Here is a 13,679-nt window from a genome sequence, read left to right on the forward strand (position 1 = left end):
TTGTTAGCTGCTTGTGAAATATGAGTAAAAATTCATCTTAAGTCTGTTTTGCTATCTAATAAACACCCATAACAGCACAGCCTGTAACATTTACCTTTCAGTTCCAAATGTGTTAGTATAATGAGTAATACAGCCAACACTGCAAAGATCAGCACTTGAAAATAACAGCATACAGTAGATCCAGAAATTGATTGGTCAGTGGTTGCCATCCAATGTTTACTTTGTCTGGGCAATGGAGTGAGACAGAGGCTTGTAGAGAGAGCTCCAGCAGTTCCCCTCATCCACACATCAAATGGGTTCCTTCTCTTTTTCCTTAGTTTACACTGACCAGTCACACCAGCGTAGCATCTCTTGGCTTCTCTGCTGCACTCAGCACCAAGCTCCTCCTCGACTAGGGACCACATAAAGCTGCTTGGCTATTTTTATCTTAGCAAGACAGGCTTACTGTGACACTCAACAGATTAAAAAAAGAAAGAAGCTACTTTAGGTTTTCTCTACCTTAGGTTTGGAGACTGAGGAGACGAGAGCATGACACAACATAAAGCCAAATCAAACTAGCAAATCTTCAGACAAAGTCCATTAGGTTAGAGTTTCCTGCTTTGGATGCCAGCAGCAAATCAGAGGGTTTAAGCATCAGGGTTGTTGTACTCATGTAGCTGGCTCATTAGACGGGTATCGATCACACTTCTCATTAGTACACCTGTCATGAGCGGGTAATTTGTTCCCCTCCTGAGTCAAAATTGAATTTCCTCTTCGCCTTCCTGCCTTTAGTTCATCTTTAGCCATACAGCCATGCAGCTTAGGGCTTTGTTTCGTGTTTTGTAGTACATCAATGTGACCCTCTTCATATCGACATAGTGACATAATCAAGACCTACACACACACACACACACACACACACACACAGTGACCGTAGCTGACCAGGTGAACCATGGAAAAATATATCAATAACAGCAGATATCAACTGACTGTAAAGATGTGAGGATAATTACGATTGTTCTATACTGCAACTGTGATGATTTTCTACAGGTTAATACTTTATAGCTTTGCTTAAAGCATAAGTTTGCTTCAATTGCTTTAAGATTATGTCCTGTGTTCTTTCCCCAAACCAATTACTTTAAATCTGCATTATTGACAAGTTTTGTCAATAAGCGATGTCTTGTGGTCATTGCGACAAGCTGCAAACACAACATTGACATATTACAGGATAAAGTCATTCAGGCGAATGTGGTAACAAAAAATAACACATCCAACAGAAAACACTCGCATTCATGTCGAGTTGTGTGTCTCACCCCGACTTTAACAAATTAAAGTCCAATATTCACCCTGGAGTTCAGCTGAATTATTTTACACACGAACGTCCCATGTTTACAACACAGTCAAAGCACATTGGTGATTTTATTGTGCAGTCTGTGCTGTAAATGGTCACAAATTATTATATTATTATAAAAGGACATACGTTATTAACTTTGTGCAAACATGTTCACTGGGGAATTTGCTCAGGCTCATGGAACGTTTGCTAATAGCTGGATAGATTCAGAAAACACAGAAACAGATGGAACTTTAAATAACAGCAACAACAGGTGCTGTGAGGATGGAGGGTCGCTACTGGCTGATAATGCTACCTGTAACCTGCTATAATGCTCATGCAACAGCTGAAACACGGGCCAGGACTGATATAATGGACTACTATAAGCATGCTTTAGAAGCATTTAGAAAACATGCTAAGGAAAAATATCACGTTGAAGCCAGTGTGACAGCTGATTGATACGTTACCACTGTGTTTGGACACAAGCACATAGCTTGCCTGGCAAGCTGGATTCTCGTGTGATCTTGTGATTTTGTGATCTCATGAGTCCAGCTGCCTTGCAAGGTTAGCCGCTGTGTGCTGTAAAACCAAATGATCTGAAAGATGCAAAGATGTTCTGTAGAACTGAGAGGAAATGGAAAGTGGGGTGATAATTATCTGTGCCTTCGTCACTCCGTTTGTTGCTCTTTTTGAACTGCAAAAAGTCAATACATTGGTTTTTTCTTCAACAAAACCATTGTTGGCCAAGTATAAATAAAGATCAGACGGGAGACAGACAGGCTGTCAATTGGCAGTTGACTAAATGGGGATGATGGTTGGAGTGAATAATTCTTCCACCTCCATTTTCTTGTTACGACATTATTAAAGTGTAACTAGACCCTTTTCTGTTAGCTCCCTCCCTCTCAACAAATTTAAGAAATGCATTGGAGACCTGCAAAGGACAGTGACTTAAGGGGGCGTGGCTTCGACACAGACCGGAGTGACTGACAGACTGAACACAGCAGCGCAGTAGGAACAGCGAGCTGTTAGTCAGAGCTAACCAGCCATGAGAAGCTGCTGTCAGACTCTCTGTATCTGCGCTGAAAACACAGAGAGCCCGGTGGAGCTTTTATAGTCACTAGAACTTTACATTTGTAAAAGTTGTGCGGTTCTGTAATTTAGTTTACAGCTCAAAAAACATGTTAGGGTGGAGTACCTCTTTAATCGTGTGTTGGTGCCTGATAAAGTCATCCCTTTTGCTGTTTGAATATTACACTAATTTAAAACACATCAGCCATATAAGGGAGAGTTTTCCAATTTGTTCCTTTTAGGCTTCGATAGACTGTAAATTCCACTGTGTAATTCTTTTTCCAGTTCTGTACTGATAAAGGACAGCAGACGCATGAAGTATTATCCCCAGCCCCTCTTTCTTTATCCTTTCCGTGTACACTGACATTAAGCAAATGACCTAAATAGACCCAAGGCACCATTATGGGCTATGCTGGTTGGTGTGGAGGTGGGGCGTTGCGTGTGGTATGAATTCCCTGCGAGAGCTCTGCCCTGCTCTGGGTGGGGGGTGTGTGTGTGTGCGACAGTATGACGGGATCTGCATGGAAACCCAGTGGCTCGACAAGGCAGTACAGGCATCCGTGACTAAAGCACACGGCTGTTAAACGGCATGTCACTTCTCCTGATGCCAGCATCCCTGTGGATGTGTCCAGCCAGAAATTGGCCAACAGGGGGAATTAATTCCAGGACATGCACCATGTAAGCCCCATCAATTCACACCTACTGCCCAGGGCCCACGCAAAACCCCACTGTCAGTTTGCAGTCCTCTTGTTCCGACTGAAACTGCTTTGGGTCAAGTAATATTTGCAAAGGAGATGGCAAGAAAATGAAAAAATAAATAAAATATAAAGCATGCATGGGACTGCAGTTTGAGTTGAGAAGGAAAACAAAGTCTTCCAAGTGTGTGTCTGTTCCAAGTTTGAAGGACACCCAAAAACACAGAGGATGTGGTGATTCTCTAACTGCCCATCCATTCACTGATGCTGGAATTGTCGATGCAGTTTTTTTCTTTCTTTTTTTCAGTAGGTTTTGTCATTCATTCAGCACTTCAGCCATGTATCTATTAATTTTAGCTTTACTTTCACTTTTTGATTGTTGTTGATTTTCAAATGAAAACAGAACAAATTTTTAATGATGTGTTTTGTGATTTTAACACAGAGCACTGAACACAAGGTACCCACATACAATGTAAAAGCCAGTTTAGTACAAGTCCCATTTATTTGGGAAAACTTGTAGATTTGCTTAACAGTGCATGAATTTTCAAAAGCTGCATCTCAGTATTCATTTAAGATACCTGTTGTGACCAGGAGGGAATTGGCTGTGTGCATCTTTTTTAAATGAGCTTTTGTTTTATAGCTTGTTCCTCGACAGTAGTCTGCTGGAGACAAGTTACAGCCAGCTGCGTGTTTGTTATGACTGTACTGAACTTGTTGATTCTCAGCATGAGATTGGCTCCTGCAGGCACCGCAGACACCAGTTAGCTACACTGTAAAAGCAGGAAAAGGCTCAATTAGAGAGTTTTGTAAAATTGTAGACTGAAGTTAAATGGGAAAAAAGAAACAGGATGCCCTCAGCAAAATGAGCTTGAAAGTTCTGTCTCAGCAATGCAGCTCTCTACAATACTATTCCTCATGCAGTGTGTAATGAACTGCATCTGAATTGCAAAGGCCTCTTTAAGAAGCACAGGATTTCAAGGACGCAGATAAGCGCAAAGAAAACAACATATTCTGTGAAGTGTAGCATTTAGTCTGGCAGCATTAATAAGGAAATAGGCTCTGTTGCTGCAGTGAACAGGAGCGTGAGCCACTCACTTGTTTTGGTGCTTTGAGCCCTGCAGATGTGCGTGGTACTGTGCCACCGAGTTCAGTGTGACGCTGCAGACTTCACAGGTATAGCTTCGTTTCAGACCTGGAATCAAACAGAAACACATATTACATGAGCAAATTCGGGACATGAATACACCTCAAAAACAATGTCCGCAGTGAGGAATGTAAATAAAAAAACATCTGACATTTACTGATCATTATACAATTATAGGATTTTCACTCAGCATGCAATCAGAGCAGAATCCATCAAACAGAGACAGCCTTCCCGCAGAAACATTTCCTCCACACAGATATATTTCAGTCTCACTGTAGGTGAGAATTCCTGTGTGTTTTCAAGATTGCCATAGCTGATAGAAGCTGGAGTGGAATAAATCAATTAGAACCAGATAGACAATGAAATGTCACGCATTTCAAATCCCAGGGAAAGAAATTTCACAGCTGAATCTGAAAGTTACTTGGGACACACGTATGCCTTAGTTCTTTTCTAGATAGAGAAATTGAAGGGTGGCAGGATGATTTGCCAAGAATGGCTGATGGTCCTCCAATCCAACCTCAAGCACCCCCTTAAGCCTCTGTTTAGATCAGCATCAGCCCCATGTGATTCCAAGAAATGCTGTTTTCAGTCTGAACATCCAGTAATCTCTCTTTTAAGACCCAGCTCAAGTAAATTAGACTTCAGCTGTGCCAAAGTAGTGCCAGAGTTCTTGGATGTGATTCAAAACTAGTGTTTTCTATACATTGTTTAACTTGATCTGAAAATGAATTTCCTCTTTTCCTATTTTTTTCCCAAAATTGCTCTGATAAATCTAAAAAAACTGACTGAATGGACCAGTGTGTAGGATGTAATGCCATATAGCAAGGAAGTTGCAGATTGCAACCATTTGTATACAGCTCAACCTTCCAAGTGTGTAAGAGAAACTAGGTGTAGGAAACATGGTGGTTCAACATGGCCGGACTTTATGGAAGGTGACCTGTGGCGTCTGTATATTCAAAAGGCTCATTCTAAGGTTACGAAAACACAATTATTTTCAGGTGATTACTGTACTAAAGTAAAATAAAATGCATCCTGGGGGGAACTGTATGAAATATCCATCCATTAGCTGTTGAGATATTTAGTGTGAACCTCATGATGGCGCTAGAGGAAAAGGTCATACAGATCCATCCTATTGGCCCTTATGAATAGTAAACCATCCAATAGTTGAGATATTTTAGTCCAAAGTTGACTCAAGCCGGCTGATTGTGTTGCATGCAGCTTGCCAAATCTCCAGTGGCTGGTTTTAGAACAGCATGTCGCCTGTTTCAGTCAGTTACAAACTCTCAGCTGGTCAAAGGTTTTGAATGGAGGAATTTGTTTGACAAAAGCCTTAAAATCTACCCATGCACCCATGGGCGGCACCAAATTATTGCAACTGTGGCAAGTAACTTACTATCACTATCCTCATTAAATTTTTTTCGGGCTGAACTGGGCTTTATGTTCATAGGTTTTGGCACACTTCATTGTTAATCTGCCAATCTACAGTATAAACAGCTATGAAATAACTAAATATTATCAGACAGGAATCCCTGAGGTCAAAATATGGGTAAAATATGGGTCAGCAGCTTGATGTGTATCCATTTGGGAGTCCTTGGCACCAAAAAGGTTGGGAACTACTGTTCTAGAACCATGTATTTAAAAAAAAAAAAATGTATTGCCAAAAAGTAAAAAAAATAGTCACAAAAGTCATAGTTGGGATTAAAGAATCAACACATACAGTAGACCTAGAGGTGTCTGATTTATTTGGAATCAACTAAATCTAATAAGCTGTCTAATTTCTTAAAAATGGCACATCAACAATGTCCTCAGTGTCTGTGATTATGGTTGTACTGAGTCAGCGCCCTGTTGCTGCAAATTATGAGCACTCTGTGTAATCGCTGTCGTGTTGTACTAATCTTATTGTGGTATGAAAAATGGCCGTCTTCATTGCCTCGCTCTCACAATTGAGTTAACTCCTCCATAAATATGCCTCAGAGCTAAAGGCCAAGAGAAAATAAATGTCACCATGCACTGATTGAATCACATTTCCATATCCTCTTCCATCAAATATACCCCATGAATGATCGTTTACTCGGAATTGTCACACTAAGGAATGAGCTGCTGAAACTTAGAAAGCATAGTTATTTACTACTTTCAGTGTATTGGCAGGTGAGAATTTGCCATTTGCGAACAACTTACTTCTCAGACGTTTATGTCAGCTGTTTCCTTCTAACATTTTGATGGAGGGCAATGTTCCCCAGAGAGAGAAAGGCAAATCTCTCCCCTTCACTTTCCTTCTGATAAGCTGTACAATAACCACTCTGTCAGTCAGCAGCCACCAGGATTGAGATTTCAATTTTGCGAGGTCGTCCCCAGATGCAGTCATGAGCTGACATTAAAGTTCTGCGGCTGGCGGTGAGGGTCTGCTCTGCAGTGCCCCTTTGACAGCTTGCTTCTCAAACAAGTTTTGAAAGGGTGAAAGATTATAATGCGGCCCTGGTATCCATCACTGCCAGCCACCTGCAGCTCTTCCCTCGTGGTGCTGCCCTGCATGAGCGATGAAGCACCGGGGAGCCTTCGGGCTTTTGCAGTGCTTCCCCTCGATCACCTTTACTGCCTACTTTCTGTGGCATCACCAGCAAATCATTGGAGACTCGTTTGTTTTGGTTAACTTGCCCCTTACCCAAAAAAAGAGAGGCAGCTCAAGAGAGCGTGAGGAAGAAGAAAAATGTGCTCTGCAGCCTCATTTATTTGGGTTAAGTTGGAATTGTGTAAAACCTCAGTTACAGGTTGTGGAGCTGATGCATGCAATGGAAAATGCTATCTGATATCTTATATCTTCATTTGATCTTAAAGTCACAAAAGTAACTTTTAAGAAAGTACCGTACAATCAAACTACAGAAACAAAGGAAAAACAATACATGTCAAAAGAATTTCAGTGAATGTAATGACCATCTGTTCATCTCAGCTCCTTGTTGAACTGAATCTTTGAGTGCAAACCTGAGACTGAAGTCCCAAAACATCCTAAGGCTAAAAGTAGCTCAACTGGCGAGTTAGGAGTGGCAAATAAGTCCTAAAATTATAGGAATCCTTAGGTCTTGGTCTAATCTATCAATCCTTTTATCTGGTGTAGGCTGCAGGCTCCCAGTTTCTCATCAGGTCCTCTCAACAGCTTGTAGCGCCATTTAGGAGAACTCCTAGTATTTATTGTGATTCAGTTAGAAGAAGAGGGTTTACTTTATTGTTATTATAATTTATTGTTCCCAATGGGTATACACTTTTTACACCCATAGGCCAGAAATACAATCACACACAGGCTCATGATCATGCCAATACGGATGCACCTAAGTGACAAATTACTATTAAGTTAAGTAACGGCCCTTTTCATTGGATGCATGGGTGTAAAGATTGACCGATATGTATTGGAGAACCAAAATAAGAGTCAAGGATTCAGCTATGTCAATACACAATCACAGACCCGACCCAAATTCTGCACTGTCATTATAAATTCGAATATGTGCACTGACAGTGAAATACTGAGAAGAGCAGTCAAACAAGGCGAGTAATGCTAGCATTAGCAGCTAATGCTACGTCTAACCATCCCCAACTTCCTTCTGGTCACGGAAGCCATGTGCTCTTGTATTTACAGTGACGTATCCATAGTAAGGTTGTCAAAAGAATCAATACTTTTTTGATACAATGTGTTTAAAATGATACCAAACTATCATTCCATAGTATCGAAAGTGCTTAAAATATAAACCACACATCTACAATCAGATTTTCAATCCAAAACTGCACAGATTAAAATGTTGGTATGGGGACAACCTCAGTCCGTAGTGCGTACCCAGAAACTGAGGTCTACAGCACAGCACTCAGTCTACCGCTTTTTAGTGTAGAAGAACCCCCCCCCCCAAAGGCTTAAAAGTGTGTCTCGGTTTACATTTCTAAATCGACTAAAATTGAGGAAACTGTTTTTTTTTAGTCAAACTTTAATTTAAGAAAAAAGTGAAAATACTGTATGGAATGGACTGGAGTGAGATGCAGTGAGTTAGAAATTTATCTGTATTGTTTTTTAGATGATTGTGGATTATATCGTCTGGGAGGGATAGAAATGCCCTTAAATGGAACAAAAAGTCCCTTTCACTTTTGATTTCTTAAAAGCACAGATGGAAAGTTACTGTAATAAACCACAATGCAGTCTAATAGAAGAACATGGTAGCCGCTAGCTAGTCTATATCTGGCACACTGGCCTGCACACTCGCTCACCAATAAGCCACAGATTGGGGTGCTGAGTTGAGTTATTTCATTTGCTACGCAGTAAATCTCTAGTAGTCTCTCAGCTAATTGAGACCTATTGCCAGAGCCGTTGGGAGGGAACATGGTGGCGGTATGACTGATCAGCAGTGCAGTCCTCTGTGTGGACTGTTTATGAGCAGGAAAAAGGTGGTGCAGGTCCAGGGTTCATGCTAAATTAACCAGCAGCCATCTGCCCCACTCAGATGGTGCAAGTTAAGCTCATTCCCCCTCTGATTGCAGCAGGGCGCCCAGGCTGAAAGAGCATATGCTAAATCTGAATCCATATGAAACAAATTGTTTGCAACTGTGGAATATATTATAATGAATTGCTTTGTGAAATGGACATTCAGAATAAAATCATCCCTCAAAAGTGTTTTCAACCCCTTGAAGCAATAAAACAGGCATGCGCACCAAATCGTGGATAAGATTGGTGTCTGAAATTGGACGCAGTTAGGAAATGGGCAGTTGGTAGAGATGTAATACCTTGATAAGAACAGGCATTAACTGGAAACAAATGATCGGCTTTCTGCTGGTCCAATCTAGTGGTTAAATTGAACCAGTTAGTATACACAGGGACAGACTTTGCCCTCTTTCTCTGCTTGAAGAAGACCTTGATCGGCTCATTGTAATTTGCCAGGCTGGCATTAATTGGTCTATTCTAGGGTCAGGGGGAGTGGAAAATATAACACACAGCCAGGAGCAACAGCTTGACAACTGCAATTGGAAGGCCCCATTGATGGGGAAAAAGAGGGAGGCAACGTGCTAAATCACATCTGCCAGGAACGCATCTCCGATTAACGGCTATGATGGAGTCTGGAAAAACACAATTTGTCTGTCGGGGTGTTTGACAGGCTAGACTAGGGTCTAAATTTAGTGTTTTGGAGGATGCACTGACAAAACAGCACTCTGTCTGATTTTGGCAGCTACACGAGGAATCAAAAGAAACTGAGTGACCAATATAATGAGAAAGAGGGAGCCAACTGCTGCTTGATCTATGAGAACATGAATGACAGTAGAGTTCAGACAGCGTGTTATGAGTCTTTTTTCTTTCATGGAATCGAGAGGCCAGGTCAGCCAGGTTAAAACAGCCCTCTCCTATGTACTCACTATTGAACTACATCGCTCTCTGGGTAGCTTTGCTATCAAACTGCATCATGGGTTAAGCCCCTTAACAAGCACCTTCTTCTTAGTGCACAAGCCTGGAAATGACATACCTAAAATAAAAGTCTCTGTCAAATAAAGACACAATCCTGTTTTCTGGAATATGTCTTCTATGTGTGTGTGGTGAGCTTGAAAACACAATTGAGCCATAGCCACTACTGGACACAACTAATTCCACCAGTGGTGATGGTAACGCTATAATTGACACTAAAAAAGAAGGCAGACATCCAAAATGGTCATTTGGAGAATAATATTAAAAAACGGTAATTCTTGGATCTTATAATGGTTTGCTCTGTACCTAATGATATTTAAATGATATATTATGGCCTAAATTCAACATCAACTATGAATCTTTCACACTACAGCTGCTAATTTTCACACAACTCCCACAATCCTTCTCTCGTACTGTACTGAGAAAGAACAATGCGTCATTGCCCAGAATACACCGTGGCACTTTTTTAGATTAATCATGCTCTCTTAAGCGTGCTAAGCTCCATAAACTTCCCTTGTATCTGTGCTACTTAATAATACTCAACATGAGGACGATGACTCAAAGCTCAGTGTTATTTCTCAGCTGTCTGCGCTTCTCTATTCTGTATTTGAACCACTCCTCTTTCTCTGTGTGCTTTTTCGGAACAATCAGATTTGATGCCAGTTAAGAGTTGAGGTGCTTTCAGCTGAGGTGACCACTTGACCTACCGCCATTCACTTTATTTATCAAAACCAAGGCAGGTGTCTGCAAAGACAGGGGGTCAGGCTGTGAGAGATGGACATGGAGGGTGTTTCAAATGTTTCCATGACTGCACAGCAGCTCTGATTGGGAAATGACGTAATTTTCTATTGAAGCATTTAATGACTGAAAGATCAGAAGGGCAGTTCATATATTGTACTGTATGTGTAAAATGTGTTTCTACTTTTTTTTTTTTTTTTAAATCAAATGGCTCTCAAAAGGAGAAGCATTGTGAATATGCGTCAGCCAGTCTGGAACCATCTTGAACATGATGGACTGTTCTTTTGACAGCCATGGTAATAGATAGGAATGAACACACCAGCTGTGGAACAGCATGGAGTTTCTGTTTTCCATCCTGTATTTTAATTAATTTTCACACACTGCCAGCAAGAAAGAGAGAGAGGGGGACGACTAAAAAAGAACCAAAACGTCAAAGATACAAGCCTGTGTTCATAAGAGATGCTCGGGAGAAGTTAACTATGTGGGCAGGAGTTAAAGATGCTGTTGAGACAAATTTGCTACAGCTCTGACCGGCTCCTTCTCCATGGCAACGGCCGATGAGGCTCACGTTTCAAGCCATCCTCAAAAATAATTTCTCAGAAACTTAGCTTAAATAATTAAAACAGGTGATCATAGGTAGGTCGGTAATTGTTGATTTTGAAAAGAACTTTGAATGGTCCTGTTACCCTTTTTCTTGATACAGATTTATCTTAAAACTTAAGCAATTTCTAAGTGTTTCTGTGAAGGCTCTTACATTTCTATATAAGCTTTAAAACTCCAGTAGATAACATTTATAAAAACAACTATTGTATCATATTTTGCTTAAATTTTCACTTGCAAGAATCCACTGTACCCGAACGGAAACAACCAATCAGAGCCAAGAAAAATAAAGATGCTTTGGGTTAGAAGCTTGAAGATAGTTGATTGTTGAGTCTCATTCCCAGTCCTACAGCAGTCTGTATTTGAGGCCCATGAGACTAAACAATGAACTATCTTTCTGTGTTGTGGTTGGTTGTTTTCATTCAGGCTGGGTGGAGTCTTCTAAATGCCATTAGGGGCACCAGAAGGAGCCAGAAGAACCTGATTTTTTTCACAGACCATCTGTCTCATAGTGAAAGTTTGAGCAAATATGTCAAAAGTTATTTTCATAAAAGTAACCTACTGCAACTTTAATTTCAGCTGCCTGTGGAGCTGAAAACTTTAACTATGAACGCTGTACTATATATTAAAAATACATAATAAGTGTTGTCAGGGTGCAAAGTACAGGGGAGCTAGGGGGAGCTTGGCTCCTCTTAATAAGACATGAGCTTGCCAAAAAACATGATCTGTGGCATTTTTTGGGGGGGGGGGAACTATTTTTGCCATGCATTTCTATTTTTTATATCTTTATCATCATGGATTATGCGTAAACTTGGGCTACTATTAATGTATGATTTCGTTGATTCATCACTAATTGACTTTAATAAAGATACTACTATTCTTGCCATTACCACTAAAACGTGGCATCACAACATCATTAACTTCAGATCAGTAAAATAAACTTTCCTAGTCCCAGTCAGTCTGCGTGCCGAATCGACATTTTTCATTTATTTCTCTGTTTTGTAATCAGCATACTGGTCGTCACGATTAGTCCACCCCCCACTCGCACGCTGAGTGTTGTAAACAACACAAAGAAACATTTATACTTGGAATGGTTCAGTAAGAAAATGTATGAAATAATTCATGTTACTGGGTGGAAGTCTGTTTGAGCGAGTATTCTTAAAAGTTACTCTTAAACTCAAGCAGTGACAGATCCTATACTTTCATGAATATTCACAACATCTGTCATCATTTCTGTATCCGACCTGCTGTATATAAGCATCTGGCAAACAACATACCATGAAAAGAAGAGATTGAAAATATGGAATCTAAAAATATCCCATCAAGTGACATTTCAGGTGGGGAAGATGAATATTTTAGACAGGAAGAGGAAGAGGTTGTTGACGGCAGAAATTGTGCATAGCAGTTGTTGAACTTATTTGTGTGTGTTTCATTTTCTTATTTTCTAATTTAAACATTATTACACATATCAAACATTACTTACTAGGGATGTCCCTGCCCATACCATTCCCGATCAGATACTTGTATTTCCCTATAATACAGATGCACAGTGCACACTTCAAGTACATTATAGTTATTAAAATCAATCCGATGTATATGCTTGACAATTGAATAACTTTGTGGCATCAAGAAGGAAAATGCATCGAAGCTGTTCCTTAATGTTTTATTATTTTATTTAAAAAATAAAGTATAAAATACGAAAGCCTCTGTTTGGTCTTGTTGCTGTCTCTGGGGAGTTTGTCTTTCCAGTGTTCCAGTAGCGTGGGGAGTATGGTTGTGTCTGCTCTCTACCACTGTCTGTCCTCTAACACACAGAGCTCAGCAGAGTGAAAGAGACGGTGGGGAGATCAGTTGCGTTGCTTTCAGATGCTTTTGGAAAATAAACTTACTATCAGCTTGTAATTATTAGGTTGGAAACTATGTAGCTGTTGTAACCCACTAATAAAGATAATAACACCTGCAGGCAGCACAATGTTGAACTACACTGTAAACCCGAACAGTACTGCTAACTCATAAGAAATATGGGCACAGAAATCAAAACCAGCTGAGTCAACAGAGCACTTAACTATTAAGTGCTGTTAACTATTAATGTTGTTTTAATTTTATGTGGATACATTTTTCTGAGTAAACATTTGTGTCTAAATCATAACTTCTGAGTGAACGGAGGGACGTGGCGTTCAGGCTCGGACTTCACGTTTCTAAAAATTCAAGATGGCTACCGTTTGGCGAGCGAGAAGAATTTTGAAGTAACGGAGGAAAACTTTTCATTTACTGTGGGTAAGTTACAAAAGTCAAGAGAATACAAACATATTCGTAGCGCTGTTAAAGAAAGATTTGTTCTGTGTTCCTTTGTTTTTATTTTACAGCCGTGCACTCGGTTTATCAGTATGAAGAAGCAGTTTGGCGCGTTACTGTTGCGCTAACGTTAGCTAAAGAGTAACGTCTGTTACGGTACAGGCTAATATATATATATATATATATATATAACGAACAGCAGCTCCTAAAGTGCAATTCAAACTTCAATGTATAGCCGCTAACATACTAACTTCAGTAACGTTAGCCTTTTCTGTTAACTTACTGCCCGCGACGATTATAACCGGACATTGTGTAAACTTTTTACTTGACAGACCAAAGCACTGTAAGAAAGGACACCAGCAGAGTCAAAGCTTACCATTTACAGTCATAAACATATGTCGA

Source organism: Morone saxatilis, unplaced genomic scaffold, assembly GCF_004916995.1.
Source record: "Morone saxatilis isolate NCDOM2014 unplaced genomic scaffold, NCSU_SB_2.0 Contig16, whole genome shotgun sequence".
Taxonomy (NCBI): domain Eukaryota; kingdom Metazoa; phylum Chordata; class Actinopteri; family Moronidae; genus Morone; species Morone saxatilis.